Source organism: Lactuca virosa, chromosome 7 (assembly GCF_052849685.1).
Source record: "Lactuca virosa cultivar CGN04683 chromosome 7, Lactuca_virosa_CGN04683_v6, whole genome shotgun sequence".
In the NCBI taxonomy this organism is placed as follows: Eukaryota; Viridiplantae; Streptophyta; class Magnoliopsida; order Asterales; family Asteraceae; genus Lactuca; species Lactuca virosa.
In genome coordinates, this window is record NC_136432.1 from 144,750,648 (window position 1) to 144,772,568 (window position 21,921).

Here is a 21,921-nt window from a genome sequence, read left to right on the forward strand (position 1 = left end):
ATCCTTTCTTCCTCTTCTGTTCCTCCAAAAAATATTCCACCTCCCCCAAGAGGGCTGCCTGGCCAGAGGAAAACTTCCGACGTGCCAAAAAATATACTCCTCCATTTGCTCCAGGATCCCTGGGATTCCAAGATCCTCCTGCCTTCGTCTCTGATAACGTACTTTTCTCCATGATGAAGACGTTGACACAACAGGTGGCTCAGTAATAGGAAGACAACAAAACGCTGCTCAAGGAAGTGGAGAGGATAAGGGCAGAGATCTGCAAACCTCAGGAGGCAACACCTTCAATCTTGCAACTGAGGATCCTGAATTTCGACAATTCAGGATCCCTAGGGAAACTCCCATAATTAATAGTTCCAACATCCATTGCTACCCCAACAGGGAGAACAATCCTAAACATCCAAACTCCTGTGACCCAGAATCTTGATGAAACGTTTAATACTCCTAATAATAGAAATACTAGTAACTTCTTTAATTGTAACACTGCCAATACTAACTCTATGGATCTTGATGCAGGAATAAGTCCAATTATGGCCAAAGAACTCCAACAGCTAAAGCAAATGATTTCAAGTGTAGTGGGGATAGTGCAACCTATACCAGAAGCATCTTTCACCAGTCATAGGATCTCAAGATTTACTCCTACAACAGCTGATACCGAAGTCCCAAAACGTATCCCGTCACACCCTTGTCCATCCTTTGGCGGTAACACTAAGCAATGTGACGATATAAAGAGCACCAATCTTACTAATCTGAGAATACATGCATTTTGAAAGTCAACATAATGTTGATGAGTGCACAAGTTTTTATTTTTGAATCTTTTTAACAATTCTTTTCATTGAGAAAACCTTTCTTAATTATTACTAGCTTTCTATCTTTTTAGGATATCTAACGATCCTAGCGTCTTTTAATTAAGATATTTTTATTAATCCTAATTTACTATCTTTTTAGGATATCTAACGATCATAACGTCTTTTAATTAGGATATATTTTATTAACCCTAATTTAGTATCTTTTAGGATATCTAACGACCCTAACGTATTTTAATTAGGATATCTTTTATTAATCCTAATTTACTATCTTTTTAGGATATCGAACGATCCTAACGTATTTTAGTTAGGATATCTTTTATTAATACTAATTTACTATCTTTTTAGGATATCTAACGATCCTAACGTATTTTAATTAGGATATCTTTTATTAAGCCTAATTTACTATCTTTTAAGGATATCTAACGATCCTAACGTATTTTAATTAGGATATCTTTTAATAATCCTAATTTATTATCTTTTTAGGATATCTAACGATCCTAACGTATTTTAATTAGGATATCTTTTATTAATCCTAACTTACTATCTGTTTAGGATATCGAACGATCCTAACGTATTTTAATTACCATTCAAAGCGTCCCTAATGGTAATGTAAACTCTAAGGCAATTTTTAATGTATTATCGTGAGCCCCTATAATCGACGCTATAACTGTAAATGTACCCCAAATCACGACACTTGATCAGACGTCAAATGGTAACTTATATGGAAGATATCATGTCGGGATTGTAGCTAGCAATCACAGGTGGAATTGTCATGACCCAGTAAAGATCTATATATAACTTCCTAGCTCTCGCAAGACTAATGATTATAGGTATTGGGGACATGCCGAATTTAATCAACACTTTTCGATGAATAACCAACTCACTAACGCATAAACCCTATGCTTTTATCTTTTATAGTTTAATCTGTTATCTTACCATAATTACCCTTATGCATATTATATATATATATATATATATATATATATATATATATATATATATATATATATAGAGAGAGAGAGAGAGAGAGAGAGAGAGTTAGGATCACATATAGCCTATAAATATTGTGTGAATGTAAAACTAAATGTGGTTCAATCATTTAAAAAAAGATATTATAATAATTTGATTAATTAAATTAATTATTATAGCAATTAATCCCTATAATTTTGGAAACTGAATCAATTCAATATACATCATTTTAACTTTCAAGGATTAATCACAATCATCGGCCATTACTCTCGCTAACCGTACAATACGTTTATCTCTTTAACCCTCCCATACGATTATCTCTCAATCCAATGCGATTCAAGGTTGTGGTGGTTTCGTCGAGGTGCCTAGTGTAGATTTCAATTCTCATTACATCATCAGCCACCATCTGTCATCTTCATATTACAGAATTGTTTTGGGCCATTATTTTGATCGGTCAACTATCAAGATCTGAATGGATTGATTCAAAAGTGTCGAAAATATGATTGTTTGGTTATGGTGAGTACCCCTTGATGATCGATGGCATAGAAATTTAAATTAACGTAATAAGTTTTTTTTTCCTTTTCCAATTTTTGATTTCTGGTTGGCGTGTTGGAAAAATTAGCGTAATATGTTTTTCCATTTTCCAATTTTTTATTTCTGGTCGAGGTGTCTTCCAAAGACGTATTAATTGATATTAATTGGAGATTGATTATAATGGAATTGTGAGGTGGATTTGTTTTGTTCATCAAAAGGTATTTGGGGTTGTGGAAGGTGTGTTTTAGTAAAAAAATAGACAGTAAGAGCATTTATGTAGCTTCTTTGAATCCATTTATTTCCATGTGCATCTTTTTTTCTTTTGATTGTATATTAAGATACTTATATGTCCTTCTGATAATATTATTGTTATCTTGTTCTAATACAGTATGGTTACGTGACAAATAATAAGTCATATTTTGCCTAATGTTAAGTACCTACATGTCATTGCTGGTTAAATGAACATGATTTTTTTTAGTATAATTATAGTATCTAATGGCGAGGAGTCTTACATGAGCTTCATATTTTTGCTGACAATTAAAATTTTAAATCGATTTTGTAGTTGTTTAAAGTTGAACTAGATCACCTACAATTTGATAATCAAATAGGAGGGTTGCTCTCATTGTTCTATACAAGTGCATACTACAATATTATTTAAGAGTGCATATTCTTTCAGAATGTTTCTTAATTTGTTTATCAGTCATGCTTAAATTATTTAAAGAAAGAATGAAACAAAAGTTGTGATTTTGTTCTTCCTCTTTGTTGCTGCAAATATTCTTTTAGAATGGATATTGTGATGGTATTATAAAGCTATTTAACTTGTTTTTGATTTGAGAGACAAAAAAAGCATTTAAAATTTGGGAATTTTGTTTTTTTGTTTTGTTTAAATTTACTTTTTTTAATTCATTTCACTTGTTTTTATAGATCACAAAAAGGGGATAAATGCTTGTTATTCTCATACAATGGTGCATGAAGGGGAACATGATGATCAAGAGCGTGAATGTTGGATATATGTTTTTCAAGCAAGGGCCTAGACAATCTTTTCACCATGCTCTTACAAAACAAGGATTGACTTCACACCCTCCAGTTCATTATCCACTTTCTAGGAAGCAACATAGACCTATAGCACCTTCATTGTTGTAGTTAGCCCGGTCCATAAGGTTTATGAAATTGTACTATTCTCATGAGAATATCACATTTATAATTATAAACTATCATTATTCTTATGTGAATGTCAAATATGTATATTTAATTTTAGATTTCCCTTTTATTTCTAGTCTTATTCTTCAAGAAGGTTATTTTATTATTTCAAGAATATTGAATTATTCTTCAAAAATGTTGGTTATGCACTTAGAATTCATGCCCTATTCTTTGAGAAGTTTGAACTCTTCTTCAAGAATGTCAGTTATGGTTGTATAATTAATGTTTTATTCTACAAGAATGTCTTACAAGAATGACATTTTTATCATCAAACATGAATCTTTAACTAAAAAAATCGTTTTTTAATCATTTTCATAATATATATAAGAAACTTTAATTTTTTTTTAAATTGATTCTTAACATTGTATCAACCATGAGAGTTGTTAAAAGATTGTAATTCTAAAATATAAGAATAACATAAATAATCCAATCAATGTTTTAATCATCATTCCTAATTGTGATAAAGAAAAATAACTTGTTATTTGATTTATTTAAATAATATAATCATTGTGAGGTTTGTCTAACGATGGATCAATAAAAATTGATTTAAATATGAAAAAAGTACTTCATATTAATATAAGGAATGATATATTTCCAAATTTGAAGGCAGTAAAGCAAAACTTGGGATGTGTATGTTTATGCCGATTGAGATCTATGAACATATAATACCCCGACACATGGAGCACCCATACCTAGACATATATAGTACCTTGGCACATGTAGCACCCGTACCCCGGCACATAATAGTACCCCAACACAAGTCGCACCCGTTCCCTAACATAAAACTACCATATGTCCAAACTTAATTGAACTAAGCATCTCTTTTAAGTCTTAGGGTATAACTAAACACGATTGTAATACACATAATTATCACAAAGTTCCTATCTATGTAATATCTTTAAAATATAGGGTAAATCTAACAAATCTTAAACTCAAACTAAGCATCATTTATAAGTCTTATCTTATCGCTAGGCAAGACTACAATGCTTATAATCAATCTCTAATACCAACTCTATTTAGGCAACATTATCCTAATATAGTGTATATATTTAACACAGAGTATTAAGTATTAATATACTTTTATCTCCTTAGTAATAATAACTCTATTATTAATATTATCATATAATGATATCATATATATATATATATATATATATACACACACACACACACACACAGAGACATCTTAACACATATAGAACCATCTTTGGTTCGCACAGAGAATACTATCAGATATACATTTAGCACATATCTCAGTCAATAAGCATATTATCTACCTATGAACTTTCAAAAAATATTTAATACATTTAAGTAATACTTGTATTAAAATCATGTTCATGAAAGTAACTATGCACTCACATGATGAAGGTGGAAGATCCTCGGGAAAGCTAGCCCCTTGGCTATAACTTCAGGTTATCCCATTCCAACATCCTAAATACGAATGTTACTATGCTTCAGTATTCATTCGTTATACTATTTCCCAAATTCATCAACAATCCCAATAAATACATCGATATCTATCAAGTAAGGAATAACCAAGTAAGATCATATCAGAGGTAGGGTCCGTTTGGTATACAGAGTATATTGTTTGGAAATCTCACTTTAAACACCTCACTAGATCTAGCCTAGACATCACTCCCGTAAGTAGATCTATCGGTATCATGACACGGAATCACTGATAAATCTTGTTTATAGTTTCATAATAACGATAATGAACTTAAACATAAGTACCACTTAAATCATAATAAGTGTAGCTTAACTTATAGACTTTCTAGCAAAAACCAGGAAGTCGAGGGCATAATCTTGACCTAAAAGCTTCTTTTTGTCGGGCTCCTAGATACCTCAGAGCCTTGCTAAAGAGCTTAGAAGCTAAAAAAAGTTGAAATCCAAGGGAGGAAAATGTTTGAGAGAGAGAGAGAGAGATTTAATTATGAGAAAATGAGTGAAAATCGACAACTATTTATAGTACTCTAGTGGTGCTACATGCTCGATTCTCATTGGGCCACGCCACTTTTTTCAGATGCCGACTCCAACACCTCCACATATCATCTCATCGTGAGGCCACATGTCACGCGCTCAGCAGACTACGTCATCGTGTCGGTTTAGAGACTCGGTCGCCGCCTTACCACGTGGTGCACTTTGATGCCTCCACGTCACCCCAAGCAGGCATTTTCCGCAAATCTTCAAACAATCATAACTTTCGCATACGAGCTCTGTTTTTGACGTTCTTTATACCCACGCGTTCGTATCGACGAGTACTACAACTTTCATTTAAGTCTTAACATATAATTATCACTCCATTATAAATTCATATTTAGACCAATTTATATTATTAGAATTCTTGCAGAATTCATAACGTCTTCATACGAACTTATTTCTCGACGATCTTTATATTGACGAGTTTGTATTTACGAGATCTTCAACTCTCGTTTATATTACTTTGGCTAAAAAGCAACCTATCTAAAATTCACTTTTTATGACACACCTAGCTATGTCGGGCTGAACGCGGAACTTAGAAAAATCATAATTTCCTTATACGATGTCAGATTTAAGCGTTCTTTATACGCACGGGATCTCATTATGTTTACTGCAACTTTCGTCAAGATTATTTGTCCTAAATAATCTTCTATCTAAAACGTCATTTTATCATTCATCGATAAATTTACTGGAGGACTAACATTTATCCTATTTTAGGATTTAGTTTATTCAACAAACTAAATAAGTATGACTAAAACATCTAGCCCTAACTTATGGGCGTTGCATTAAATATGTCCTTGCGTGTAACCTAAAAGGACTTTGCCATTAATAGTAATATTACCAAGTATTGTGAATATGGCCATTATTTCCAACAAGCTGATATTATGTTCTTTACAAACTAAGACATGTTATTAAGAACTTAATGTGCTAATTGAATATGGTTTGGCAAGGAATTGATCAAAGTACACCAAGTTAAGTGTATAAGCCAAAGTGGCAGTTAGACTTCACTAACTAATAGTGTGAGTTTTATGAGATCTTATAATTAGAGACACATGGCTTAATTGATGAAGAACTATGCCTAAAGATACTCTTTATATGAGTAAGTAATATTTTTATCGTATGATGTTGAAAATGATTAGTGTATGATATAGGTTCATACCATATGTTTTAAACTGTAAACTATTAATTGTAGAGTTGAAATATTGTAAAAAGCCGAAGTGTGTATTTTGTAATTTCGTATGCTTTATATATTTGCTAAGTCACTTTGTTTACGAAGCGTAATGTCTAGACTTCGTATTTTTTGTACTTTCAGTCTCCTATAAATAGGAGCTGAACTTAGAGTTAGATATCAGAGTTTTCCCTCTTCTGCTGTCTATTTTGTACTCTTTGTTCATGAAAGTAATTGAGCTAAAAAGAATTATTTACTTCTTGTGTTCATCTTATATTGCTTTACTTTGATTTCATTTACATTCTCGATTACAATTCTTCTACAATTGGTATCAGAGCAGGAATCAAACTGCAATGATATGATTTTCTTTTGAATCATTCGTTTTTGAGTCACGAATTTGTCTCGAAAGGTTCTGCACAATTCGATTCTGAAAATCATCTTAGATCTACAGTTTCTTTAGATTCTGTGTTTGAATTGTATAATCGAGTAATCGATTAAGTGTTTCTAATCAATTCATCCATTCATTTTTCAAAATTCTTCAAGTGTTCTGAAAATTCTCATCCATACAACAATGGTGAACTTCAACATGAACACAATGACTTCATACTCTCATCTACTTGGATCATCAACAAAAATACCGATGCTGATTCCAAATTACTAAGATCAATGGGTGGATCACATGGAAGACTATCTCAATGGAATAGATGAAGAGCTCTGGAACTGCATCACTGGAAATGTTCAACCTCCACCAAATGTTCAAACAATTGGATCATCTGGATCTACACCTGCTGTTTCTGATCAATCTTCAAGGTTGAAAACAAATGAAAAACGTTGTATGAGAGAGTTAAGAGGCGCTTTCACTGCTTTTCCACCTGTTGTTTACAATTATGTTCGTGGTTGTAAAACAACAAAGGACATCTTCAACACTCTTAAGGAAAAGTATCAGGGGAGTGAGAAAACAAAGATAAACTCTGTTAAGCAATGTCTTGTGGAGCTGAAAGAGTTCAGACAAAAGGAGAGTGAATCGATTGAGGCTTATTATGATCGTCTTAATGAGCTAATCTATAGGTGCAATCGATATGGGATCATCAGGTTATCTATGGAGTTCAATCTCACTTTTGTGATGGGACTTCCTAAGGAGTGGAGAAGTGTAAGCATGATGGTGAAAAATCAACAAAGCTTCGATACTTCATCTCTGAATGATTTGTATAATCAGTTGAAAACTCACGAAAGTGAAGTTCATGAGATGACAGAAGAGTCGAAACTGAGTCTGGGTGGTCCTTTTGCTCTTGTTTCAAATGTATCAGAAAAAGAAGTTGTTGAGAAAGATGGTTCTGATAAAGAAGGGTTTATCATGAATTCTGATGATGAAGCGGTTGCTTTTTACTCTAACAATCGAGTTAATTTTTTTTTCAAGAAACCGTTTAATCCCAAGGTAAAGCAGCACGAAATGAAGGGAATTTTCGTTAGTAAGTCTGGTGTTGAAGAGAAGAAGAAATTTAAGAAGAGTGATGAGAAGACAAGAGAGTCGAAGAGTGAAAAGAAGCTTAAGGGAGATTCAGGCATCGACTGTCATTATTGCAACGGAGCAAATCATTTAGCCAATGATTACATGCTTCGTAAGAAAGAAGAGAAGAAAAATAAGGTCAAGGACGAAGCCTACTATGCAGAGAAATTGGAAGAGGTTCGTTAGAAAGCGAAAGGGATGTCTTTGGTTACGCAAGGTGAAACTGAAGAGGATAGAACATATCAAATTTGGTCCTCAGGTTCTGATGATGAAGAAATGCGAAATCCAACACATGGAGCAATGTTCGCACGTTTTGAGGAGGATGAGGATGAAAAGGTGACTGGTCGTTGTTTTATGACCAAATCTGGAGACAAATCACCTATGACTATAAAGGTACGTTCTATTCTTCAATCTTTTAACATTCCTTTACAAGCTTATGATTCTGAGATAATTGCATTTGATGATACTGTTGCTTATTTTGATACTATTGTTGCATCTGCTAGTAACGAAGCCAAGAAATTAAGTACTCAACTACCAGAGACTCAAAAGTTACTAGATTCAAAATGTAGCAGAGTAGAGTATTTAGAATTGCAATTGAAAAATGTTAATAATGATAGAGAAAATTTGGATAGAGATGTAAGAATGCTACTTGCTTAAAGGAATATATACTGTAATTCAGCAAAACGTCTCTATGCTAAATTGACTTCGTTACATCATTCATCTGAAATTAGCAAAGAACAACATAGAAAATTGTTGCCTTTTCTTGTTTTTGAAAGAGAGAAGGTTGACATTTTGTCCTATGATTGTGAGCAAACAATAGTTGATTTTCACAAAGTGCCTGATGATAGATTTGCATATGGCATTGTTAAAATAGATGAATATTTGAATGCTGATGAATTTATAGAATTAGTGAATGATACTTTGACAAAAAGCAAACAAATCAAAATTTTGAAAAGAACTGAGAATTCGAAACTTGACTCTCAATCCAATTTTGCTGATATCGAAGATAATTCTGATTGTTTTAGCGAAATCAGTGAAATTGAGGAGGGGGAAAGTGTCGATTGCTCATAGTTATCTATCATTAATGTCACGTCTAAGTCAAAAGGTAAAGAAATTTGTGATGATTCGATGGTTGAGGATGACACTGATAGACCCTCACCTTCGAAAGTTTGTGATTTTGACCATGTGGATGTAAGAGACAGTCAAACAGATAGTAGTGATGATGAGGATGAAGAAAAAGTTTTGAACAATTCTGAGCCAGAAAAGAATGTTTCGAACGAAACATCCATTCCACGAGCTGTTATGGAACAAGTGTTTGGAGACACTGAAAGTTTCGACAAAGTGTTATCTGAAAAAGGTGCTCATTATTTGGAAACGAACACTGTTGTGTATCCAAATTTTACGTGCACAGATGATGTTGTGTTCCCGAATCAAGTGTTTGTCACTGCTGGGAATGTCTGAAACATCAAAATTGAGTTCAACAAAATGGTTGAAGAAGATAACAAGAAGACAACAGACGAAGGATTCTTTTCAAACCAAAGCACTGTCGAAAATAATCTAACAAAAAATTTGTATGTTTTTTAAAGACAAAAACCACAACGAGAATGGGTTGACAAACAAGAAAAGTCAAAAGAGGATTTTGTTGAAACAAATCAAACAGTAACACTCAATTCACAAGAATTTAAAGATCTTGTTGAAAAATTGTCGAAAGAAAAAGGGATTTCGAAAAGACAAGCAAGAAAGAAATTTTTTTGTCAAGTTGTGACAAATGGAAAGCAATCAATTGAATCAACAAAGAAAAAGTTTGAAAATATTGTCTAAATCTGTTACAACTAAGTTTTCAACTCATACAGACAAAAAGAAAAATCCCGCTCAATCAAATTTGTCTGATTCTAAAAATCCAAAACCAAAAGAAATTTCAAAGAAATTTTCAAAACCAACATTCTCAAAGACTTTTCAGACAAATAATCATCAAAAGACCTTTAATTCTAAAAATCAACAAAGGTTTTTAATTCCAAATAAATTCTATAATAAACCAACAATTGACCAAAACAGAATTTCTTCAACAAGACAGATTCATGCAACAAATCAAAATTTTGAAAAAGTTCGTCAATTTGAGAATAATCGAAAATTTGCGAATGTTCGAAAATTTGAGAATGTTTGAAAATTTAACAAAGTTCCAAAATCTACTAACAAACAAACATTTGTGAATGATCAATTCAATCAGTCTGCAAAGTTTACTCCACAAAAACCAAATTTTCCAAATCCATCTGCTCACAAAGTTACTAAAGTCTCGTACACAAAAGGTTCTTCTGAAGTGCAAACAATCAATCATTGGCTTGAGGGAAAAGGGAAAAAGTACCAATCAGGAATGTTTTCTCAACATCAGATCAAAAATACTTATGAACAGTGTTTGAATGAATCTTCATCCGAAAGTTCAAATACTTCTGTTCAAAAATGGCAACCAATCTCAAAATTCAATCATACTGAGAAACCTGAGGTGAAACCTAGTGAAAATCATAAACTATCGAAAAATTATGTTTCTATATCTTTAACTGATGATGTCGACTTAATTGATACTTTCAAAACAAATATTCGAAATTGGGCATTAAGTTCTAAATTCCACTTATTGTTTCAAACTAATAACCAAGGACCCAAATAGCCTTGGGTACCTAAATTCTTTAATTGATTGCAGGTACTATGTGACGAGCAATATGATGAGAAATGGTACATTGATAGTGGTTGCTCACGTCACATGATTGGAAGAAAGGAGAATTTGCGAGATTTTATAAGTTTGGAAAATGCTGGTGTTGTGAAATTCGGGAATAATCACAAATGTCAAGTCAAAGGCTACGGGAAAGTAACAAATGGACAGTTTACTGTTAATCGTGTTGCTTATGTCGAAGGTCTTCAACATAATTTGATAAGTGTTTCGCAACTTGTTGTGGGCACTAGCAATCAAGTTGTGTTTAACGAAAGAAGCATCATTTCCAATGTCGAAACGAAAGAAGTCTTATTGAAATCAAAAATATATGGCGATATGTTCACTCTCGACATCAAACCCATAATAAGAAAACCCTCAGTTTTTCTACTTTCGAAAACTCCAACTGATGTCAGTTGGCTTTGGCATCGACGTTTATCTCACTTAAATTTTACGAAATTTGAATAAGTTGGTTGTCGAGGATCTAGTTCGAGGCTTACCTGTGTTAAAATTTGATAATGATACTTATGTGCAGCTTGTGAACAAGGAAAACAACATCATAAAGGGCATCCAATAGTTATAGACTCGAAAATTGTTGAACCGTTGGAACTTCTTCACAAAGACCTTTGTGGACCATCAACTGTTCAAACACTCAACAAGAAACGGTACATTTTGGTTATTGTTGATGATTTTTCACGATTCACTTGGGTGTATTTTCTCAGGTTAAAATCTAAAGTCGCTCAAACAATGATTGAATTTATCAAAAAAATTAAGATAAGCCTAAAGAAGAAAGTTCGAAAAATCAAAAGTGATAATGGTTCTGAGTTCAAAAACAAAGTGATGGATTCATACTTAACTGAAAAAGGAATTTCGCATAATTTCTCATCGCCATATACACCAAAACAAAATGGTGTGGTCGAAAGAAGAAATAGGTCTCTTTGCGAAGCAGCAAGAACAATGTTGACATATGCGAATATTCCTCAATATCTATGGGCAGAAGCAGTTTCGACAACATATTTTACTCAAAATCGATCATTTATTCATCGTCGTTTCAATATAATTCCGTACGAAATCATCAATAACCGAAAACCTAATGTCAAATTCTTTCATGTTTTTGGTTGCAGGTGTTTTATCATGAATCTCAAAGATAATCTTTCAAAATTTCAAGCTAAGGATGATGAAGGAATATTTTTGGGATATTCACAAAATTCGGTTGCATACAGAGTGTTGAATAAACGGACACGAAAAGTTGAAGAAACATTTAATCTCACTTTTGATGATTACTATGTGAAACAAGTTGAAAAACAATTTACACAAAAATCAATAATTAATGAATCAAATGATGAGTCTGAAAGTTATAATTCATCTGATTTTGATTATGATTTGATTTTTGGTGTTCCAGACAGGGCTGCTGATGCTGAAGTAAATGTTGCTGATAATCAAATTCCTGAATCTTCGAAACATACTGATGATTCGACTATTACATCAAATTCAACTGCTAATGGCGAAAGTATGCTAGATGCACAAGTGGAGGGGGAGCACTTGAATATTCCTTCAAATGTTGAGGTGGAGCATCCTTTCGAGGGGGAGAAGAGCAGTATGAATGATGATTTCAAAGGGGAGCATCAGAACGATAATCTTGTCGAAGGGGAGCATAATGATAATGATACAATACATATTGATCAAAATGTTGAATTTCACGAGGTTAATGATAACATTTCTGTTGCAGGTTCCGAAAATGATGAAATCTACGAAGATGAACCATTGGACTTTGATCCAGCATATCCACCACTTGAAAAATGGACAAGAAATCATCCAAAAGAACAAGTCATTGGGAATCCACATGATGGAGTCTTAACAAGAGCTCAAATTCGTGCAAAGAATGAGGTACTGAATGCTCATCAAGAGTTTTGCATGTTTAATGTTTTTATTTCGAAAATAGAACCAAAGACAGTTAAGGTTGCAATGGAACACTCAGATTGGGTTGTAGCAATGCAATATGAACTGGCTGAATTTGAATGAAACAAGGTTTGGAGATTAATTCTGAAACCTAATGATGCTTCAATTGTCAGATTAAAATGGATTTTCAAAAACAAAACCAACAAAGATGGAAACATTATTCGAAATAAAGCACAATTAGTTGTTAAAGGATATTCGAAACAAGAAGGTATCGATTATGAAGAAACCTTTTCCCCTGTCGCAAGACTTGAGGTTGTTCGAATATTTTTAGCCTATGCAGCTCATAAGGATTTCGATGTGTTTCAAATGGATGTTAAATGTGCTTTTCTCAATGGTGAACTTGAAGAAACAGTTTATGTAGAACAACCTCCAGGTTTCATAGATGAAAAATATCCTGATCGTGTTTATATTTTAGACAAAGTTGTATATGGGTTAAAACAAGCACCAAGAGCCTGGTATGCAACACTTACCAATTTCTTAAAACAGTCGAAATTTAAACAAGAATCAGTTGACCCCACGTTATTTCGAAAGAAAGTTGGGAATCATCTAATGCTTGTTCAAATTTATGTCGACGATATTATTTTTGGCTCTACTGACCCTACTTTGTCTAGTGAGTTTGAAAATCTGATGAAAAGCCAATTTGAGATGAGTATGATGGGAAAAATAAATAACTTTTTGGGTATGAATATTCAACAAAGCAGAGAAGGAATTTTCATCAATCAAGAAAAGTACACGAAGAACTTGCTTGAGAAATTTAGAATGACAAATAGCACGAAGCTAAGAGTACCAATGGCGGTTGGAACAAGGCTAACACCTTCGTTAGACACACCTGATGTTGATCTTACATTATACAGGAGTATGATAGGTTCATTGCTTTATCTAACTGCAATTCGACCTGATATCATGTTTTTTATGTGTAATTGTGCTAGATATCAAGCAAATCCAAGAGAACCACACTTGAATGCAGTGAAAAATATTTTTCGTTATCTCAAAGGAACAATTTCGTTAGGATTGTGGTATCCTTCGAAGTCAGGATTTTTCATTCAAGCATTTTCAGATGCAGATCTGGGAGGATGTACTCTTGATAGGAAAAGTACAAGTGGAGGATGTCAATTACTAGATGGGAAGCTTGTAAGTTGGCAATCGAAAAAGCAAACTTGTGTTGTGTTGCAGCTACTGCTTGCACTTCGCAAATCATATGGATCCAAAGCCAATTGCGTGATTATGCAATAAACATGAAAAAAATTCCATTGTATTGTGATTCACAAAGTGCTATACGCATTTCTCATAATCCAGTACAACATTCAAAAACTAAACATATTGCACTTCGTTATCATTTTATTAAGGATCATGTGGAGGATGGAAATATCGAAGTTCATTTTGTGAAGACAACTGATCAGCTTGCTGATATTTTCACAAAACCATTGGACGGAAAATCATTTATTCGATTTTTGACAGGACTGGGAATGATTGAAGCGAATTCTGTTCCAGGATTACTTTCGAAAGAATGACAAAGAGGCGATAAGAAATTGTGTTGATTCAGAGGCGTTAATGAACGAATCAGAATCTAATAGGATTAACCATTCAGAGGTTACTGTTCACGTTCAGCGCTTAGATACGCTTCGTTTTCGACAATTGGGAAAGACAAATTTTGTTAGTTTGGTACACTTTTAAATTTTCGTTTGTTTTTAATTTTTGAAAAATTTTGAAAAACACAAAAATATATTCGTTCGTTTATGTTATTTTTCGAAAAATCAAAACACCAAAAATATTTTTTGTTTCTCTTTTCGAAAAATTCAAAAATCACAAAAATATTTTTCTTCTTTTCAAAAATATAAAATTCAAAAAGATTTTTGTTCTTTTGTACTTTGTGTTTTCTATCTTAGTGCAGATTCCAAGGAAGTCTTTCAAGGGTCATGCTTGTGTTTCTAGGGAAAGGTATACTTTCGAAACCTTGTACTAGTTTGAGTGTCCCTAGAAGCATGCTGCAGCATGTCGACCCAAGCCTCTATTGACTCAATGTGTGATTTTGAAAGCCTTAATGAAATTTTTCGTCACGGAAATTTCTTCCCAATCAGGCTTGCATTCACATTAGTCTACTGAGCTACCTAACTCTTCTTGCATGAGTTAAGAGTTTTTTCTGTTTGGTCCAAACATAACAGAGGTACATTTGATTTCTAAAACAATCTTTTTCATCTTAAATTTCTAAAACTATTCACACACAATGACATATGTCCAAGAGGTCATTGATCAAACCAATCATGACTTAGACATATCAAAACTCTGTGTTTATGATCTTGATTCATGAGGCCGTGATGAAAGTGAAACCCAATTTTCTAAATTTTCAAGGAATTGAAGGGGAACCATGTTCCAGATTTTAACGAAACATTTGTTTCAGTACCAATTTTTCGATACTCCAAATCATATTCTTTCGTTATGTGTGATCTTGATCAAATGTTTGAAACCCACGACATTTGTTTCACAACAGGATCCAGCTGAAATAATTTTTTCTTTGAATATGATTTCCGTGTGAGTATCAATTCTTATCTTTTGTCACTTTCAAACTTTTTTCCAGATCAAACTTGTCCCTGACCACACTGGCCAAACAAGTAATTTTTGTTACAATTACTCACCTTATGTTTAGGCTGATATGTGTAGAATCATAAAAGTGACCCTCTTGAACTTCAGCTACCGCAGCCCTCAAGAATCCGCAGTCAGACCTCCTTCAGCAACTGCACCCGGAGTCATCATCAACCGCAGTCACTCTTACTTACTAGATTACTTTACTTTATCTACTTTTAGTGTAATACTCTCTATTGTCCAGTATGCCTTGCATGGCTACTCTTAGAGATTTGATCCATGTAACTCCTGAGTCTCTATATATAGAACTCAATCTTTCTCATTCAATACAGCTTTCACAACTTCTATGCTATCAATTACTTCTCTCATTTCTATCTGATACGCATCTTAAATCTCTCCTTACTCTCAAAGTTCACTAGAACATAACTTAATATTATCTCTCTTCGGAGCAAGTCATTCGTGACTTAATCACTAAGTTTGATCTCACTTACTAACTTGATCTGAATGCATTCCATGTTATGAATCAAATTATGTGTATACTTGCTATATCACCTGTTGTCATTTATATTTCCTGACATTTCCGCAACTAACTCTCTAATTATCTAACTCGTTAACTTAATATTATTGTTGAGCTTTTAGATCCTTTGAGATAAACTATTCTGCAACTATACTTGTTCTAACGTTTGTTCAAGTGTGTCTCAAGTTTTTCTCTCAACAATTGGTATCAGAGCCATAGTGGTTGCTTTTTGAAAACAAAACTCTGATTTTCAAAGGGCCTTCTATACCACTGAAGCTCATTTCTTAAAAAAAAACTTCAAAAAAAAAACAAGGAAAAATGGCACAAGCATTATCTCTAAATGTTTCCAACAGTGTTGGTGGTTCTACTCGAGCCCCAATATTGGTGGCAAATGAATATCATCACTGGTCTCAGAGAATAGAAAGATACTTAAGGAGACTTGGTAGAGATGTATGTCGATCCGTAGAAGAAGGACCACATGTCCCAGTTCTTGCACCAGTTCAAACTGACGGCGCCACAGCCAGACTAGGAGGAGGTCAACCAGCCATGAATCGTCCCACCAAAGACGATCTCGATAAAATGGAAAATGATGATGTTGCTTTTTATGAAATCTCTTGTGGAGTTGCTCATGACAACTTCGACATTATCATAAATTTCAAATCTACAAAAGAGATCTGGGAGGTTCTCAAAAACCTGTATGAAGGCTCAGAACAAGCTCAAGATAAGAAGCTCACAACTACACTCAATGAGTTCAACAATTTCAAAGCTCATACTGGCGAAAGTTTGGAAGACTCCTTCAAAAGGTTCAACCTGATAGTCACCAAGTTATCTAATGCTGGCACTATCCGCAGTAACCATGAAACAAACCTTCAATTCCTCAATGGATTGAGAAGACATTGGACTACTGCTAAGATGATAGTTCAAGGGGATAGAAAGATTCATTCCTTGTCTCTCTACAAGCTCTACGGGGAACTGGAAGCACAAGAATCCACCGTACTCAAAGACCGTGCTGACTTCGGAGGACCACTTGCTCTCATAGCACAAGCTCCACACAATAAATCCTACTCTCCCTCGTATGACACCCCTCCGCAATCATACGAAGCTGACTCAGAGTATGATGATGAAGAAGAATTCCAGAAAGCTATTGCTCTTGGTAGCCAACAGTTCAACCGACTACCACCTCCTTCTTTTCGTAAAAATCAACAGTTCAACAAACCTCCATTCAACCGTAACTTCAACCCACAGAATAACCATTCTCGTTATCCCAAAAGTTCTCATCCACCACCGCAATCTCAAAATATTCAACCAAAGGAGGCACCACAGTCCATTCAAATCACTGACTCCGGTACTCCCTTAGAAGACAAAAGTGATGTTGTAATTTGTCACAAATGCAACAAAGAGAATCATTTTGCAAAAGATTGCAAGGCAAATGTAGTGAAAGACAGAGCATTCTACCTAAGAATGGCTAAAGAATTGGAAGAAAAGGAAAAGGCCAGGGCATACGTAGCCCATGTCAAAAGAGACCATTAAGTTTGGTCATCCGGAGATGAAGAAGAAGCCATCAGCAGTGTCAAAGGAAAAGGCAAAATCTGTATGCTGGCAACTACGGATGATGATGGGTCTACAAAGCTGGAAAAGAACTACTGCTACATGGCAAAGGATGGAACTCTAAGCATCGTGGAACAGTTAAAACTCACGATTCAAACTCTAAATTATAGCATGCATGACTGTCAACCCTTCATAGACAATCTTAATGACACATGTGCTGTCGTCCTTACAGACTATAACAAAGCCTTAGATGAGAAGAACATAGCGTCCCAAGAGATGTTTCATGTAAGAGGACGACTGGACAACAAAAGACTCAAAATGGCTATGTTAGAAAAGGACTTAGAGTTAGAGAAAGATGCAAGAATGTTGAGTGAAACACAACTAGAGATACCTTTGAACCAAAGAGATTTAGCTCAGAGTGAGATTGTACGCTTAAATCTTTTAATAGAAAAATTGTTCAATGAAAGTGAAGCTATTGAAAATTTGGTAAATAATGGAATTGTGGACAATACATACAATTGGGGTTGGTCCAATGGATATCCTACCGCAAAGGATTCCTCACCCCGGTTTAACAAAGATCGACTGTATGTCCCTCCGGACCGAGAATTTCATTTCCCAGTCAATGACAAGACCTTTCCCGAAGATATCCAAACACATTTCGGTAGACTTCATAATCTAAGTAATAACTGTGTCATAGAGGAAATCGTGCCTGAGGTTTCGGGTCACACATGTGATCAAACTCCTATCCGTGGCACAATCTATTCAAATTCTCAGACCTCATCAGTTGTTGATGAAGAAATTGTCACAGAAAGTCCCGAAGTCCCACAGGACTTCCCATCTCTGCCCTCAAACCGCAGTGTCTCTCACTGTAGTCATGAACCACAGAAGTCCCACAAAATTCCCACTGAAGTCCCAACTCAAACTTACTCTGTGGTAGTCAAATCATCCTTACCGCAGTCCTCAATAAAAGGTTATGTGACTCTTCAACCAATTCATCATGAATTACCCATAGAGAACTTTGAAGTGGGATAATGCTCTTAAACCCCTGAATCTTCAAGTTCGGATGACTCAAGCCCTCGTTTTCAAAAAATTTCAAAGGCTTCCAGGAAACCGCATCTGAACACTAATGACTGCGGTTCTCCAAAAACTTTAGCAAAAAATGCTTTCAAAGAGGAAATTCGATCCCGAGGCACAAATCGACAAACCTTTTCTAAAAACAAAAGACATATCAGATTTCCAAAATCTAAGAGTCCATAAAAGTTTGTTTTCTCTCACTATTTTTCAAAAAACTCTCCCATCAAGAAAACATGCAAAAAGGAATGTACAGTTTCAACAGTCATTCCTAACTCATCTGACACAACCCAAAAGAGTGTAAGGTCTTTTCGAAGCAATGGTTTTCAAATCTATTCCTTAGATGATCCAAAATGGAAGGGTATCTTACCCACTCCAACACTCTTAAAATCACAGCAAAATTTTAACAAGTGGAAGGGCATTTTACCAAATCCAACAAAAGGTCCAAAGAGTCTACAAGTGCTAAATCTGTTTCAAAACAAACTTTTTCAAAATCCAACAGCACAAATGTCAGCTATTACCAACCTCGGACCGGTCACAAGTCTACTTCATCATTTAGACCGCTGACCAAACCAAGTGTCAGAACAAAAGACAAAATTTCAACATGTCAATGTCAATGTAGTTGTCAGAAACCTCGTAACTTTTCCAAAAAACGCAACACTCCAAAAACTCACAAACACCCAGGACTAGGATTAAACTCATCTTCTGTCCCAGGCTCCAAACTAGTTTGGATGCCTAAACTAACCGTGTAATTCTCAGGCCTTGTGCAAGGAGGAACAAGAAGAAGAATGGTTAATCGACAGTGCCTGCTCCTTGCACATGATCGGAAGGTTAGAATACCTTCGGGATTTCAGGCCAGTTTGCAACGGTCGAAATGTCACATTCGGCAACAATGCGAATGGGATAATCCGAGGTTATGGTGTTCTTACTACGGGAAACTTCTCTATTCAAAAGGTTGCTTATGTAGAAGGCCTTAAACACAATCTCATCAGTGTTGGTCAACTATGTAAGGCAGGCCACCGAGTTGAATTCGATAATCAATTTTGCTATGTAATGACAAGTGATAGGAGCACGTGTCTGATCAAGTCCCGATCCGAAGGTACCATGTATCCTCTGGACGTATCTCTAATCATAGGCAAACCGCAGTTATGCTTCCTATCCAAAGCAGTATCCGAAGTCAGCTGGCTATGGCATCGCAAGCTAGCTCACCTCAACTTCAGGTACATCAACAATTTGGTCACCGGAGAACTAGTCAGAGGTCTTCCTATCCTCAAGTTCAGCAATGATACTCTCTGTCCTGCATGTGAATGTGGAAAGCAATCCAAAGCAAGTCACCCCATGGTGATTGACTCCTCAATTTCCGAACCACTGGAACTCCTGCACATTGATCTCTGCGGTCCATCTACCGTAGCCAGTCTTCATCACAAGAAATACATATTGGTTATAGTAGATGACTTCACACGCTTCACATGGGTCTTCTTTTTTAGACTCAAGTCTAAAACACCGCAGATTCTCATCAATTTCATCAAGGAGATAGAACTTCAAATCAAACTACCAGTATGTCGCATCCGAAGTGATAATGGAACTGAGTTTACCAACCATCTCTTAAACAGTTTCTTGGTTACAAAAGGTATCACTCAAAATTTTCAGCTCCTTACACACCTCAACAGAATGGGGTAGTAGAGCGAAGGAACCGCAGTCTCGTAGAAGCTGCCAGATTTATGCTCAACTTCGCACACCTTCCTCTCTACTTCTGGGCCGAAGCAGTGGCCACAGCCTGTTTTGTACAGAACCGAAGCATTGTGTGCAAACGTCTCAGCAAAACACCGTATGAGGGCCTTAACAACCGCAAGCCAAATGTCCGATTCCTTCACATATTTAGGTGTAGATGTTTCGTAATCAACAACAGAGACCACCTCAAAAAATTCACACCAAAGTCTGATGAAGGCATCTTCCTTGGCTACTCCACTAACAAGGTTGCTTATAGGGTTCTCATTAGACGCACGAGGCTGATCATTGAAAGCTTCAATGTGAAATTTGATGACTATCACATCCGCAACACCGCTCCATCCACCGAAACCACAGCAATCCTAGAAAGTGATAATCCTGCTTCTTCGGGTCCACTCAACCTAGTTGAAGTAAACTATGACGATCTCTTCGACCCTGTAGAAATAGCCAAGTTATCTGAAGTTCTTGTGCCCCCGGAAGCTCAACAGCATCATGCTGACATATCTGGTCCTACACCGTCCGATGATGTATCACTAAATACTTCCACCTCGCCGGTTGAGGGGGAAAACTCAACTCCGGACCATACAACAACCATCGAGGTTCCAGTACTAGAAGATGCAGCTCCAATCCCTATCCGTAGAGACTTTCAACCATCAAACGTTTCTTCAGACTCGGATGATGAAATCATAGAGAACATTGACACAAGAACATACTCGAGGATTATCACACTCCCATCCGCAATCCAGGGGGAACCATCTCAAGTTCAAAAGGAACTCCCATCTGCAATCCAGGGGGAACCTTCACCATCTGCCCAAGAAAACTCTGATCCCACCTTCCCAGTTCAAGACAATTCAGCAGGATGTTCTCAAGTCCAGGGGGAACTGCCATCTCCAACCGCAGAGTCTTCCGATATTGAAGACATTCCCTCTACTGCAGCTGCTGATCATCTGCAACCTCGTCTACATGTGTGGACGAAGGACCACCCACCAGGTCAAATCATCGGCAACCCATCCACATGTATCCAAACTCGATCTTCCAAGGATTTATCTGATCACTGTCACTACGCAGCGTTTGTGTCCTCGGTCGAGCCCAGAACGATCAAAGAAGCATTACTAGAACCAGATTGGATATCCACAATGCAAGAAGAGCTAGAAGAATTCAAAAGAAACAAAGTATGGCAGCTCGTTCCGAAGCCGCTAGGTCACACCATTGTTGGTACTAGATGGGTGTACAAGAATAAGTTGGATGAATCCGGTGCGGTCGTCAGAAACAAGGCAAGGCTAGTTGCCAAGGGATATAGTCAACTTGAAGGTATTGACTATGATGAAACGTATGCTCCGGTAGCAAGAATGGAAGCCATCCGAATCTTCTTAGCATACGCAGCTCACAAGAACATCAAGGTTCATCAGATGGATGTGAAAAGTGCTTTTCTCAATGGAGAATTAAAAGAGGAGGTTTATCTTCAGAACCTCCGGGCTTTGAAAGTCTTGAATTCCCAGACCACTGCTACAAGCTTGAAAAAGTAGTCTACGGTCTAAAGCAAGCCCCAAGAGCATGGTACGAGACTCTCTCTGAATTTCTTGTCTCCTCCGGATACAAAAGAGGAGTGATTGATCCCACTTTATTCAGAAAAGCGAATGGTAATCACCTTAT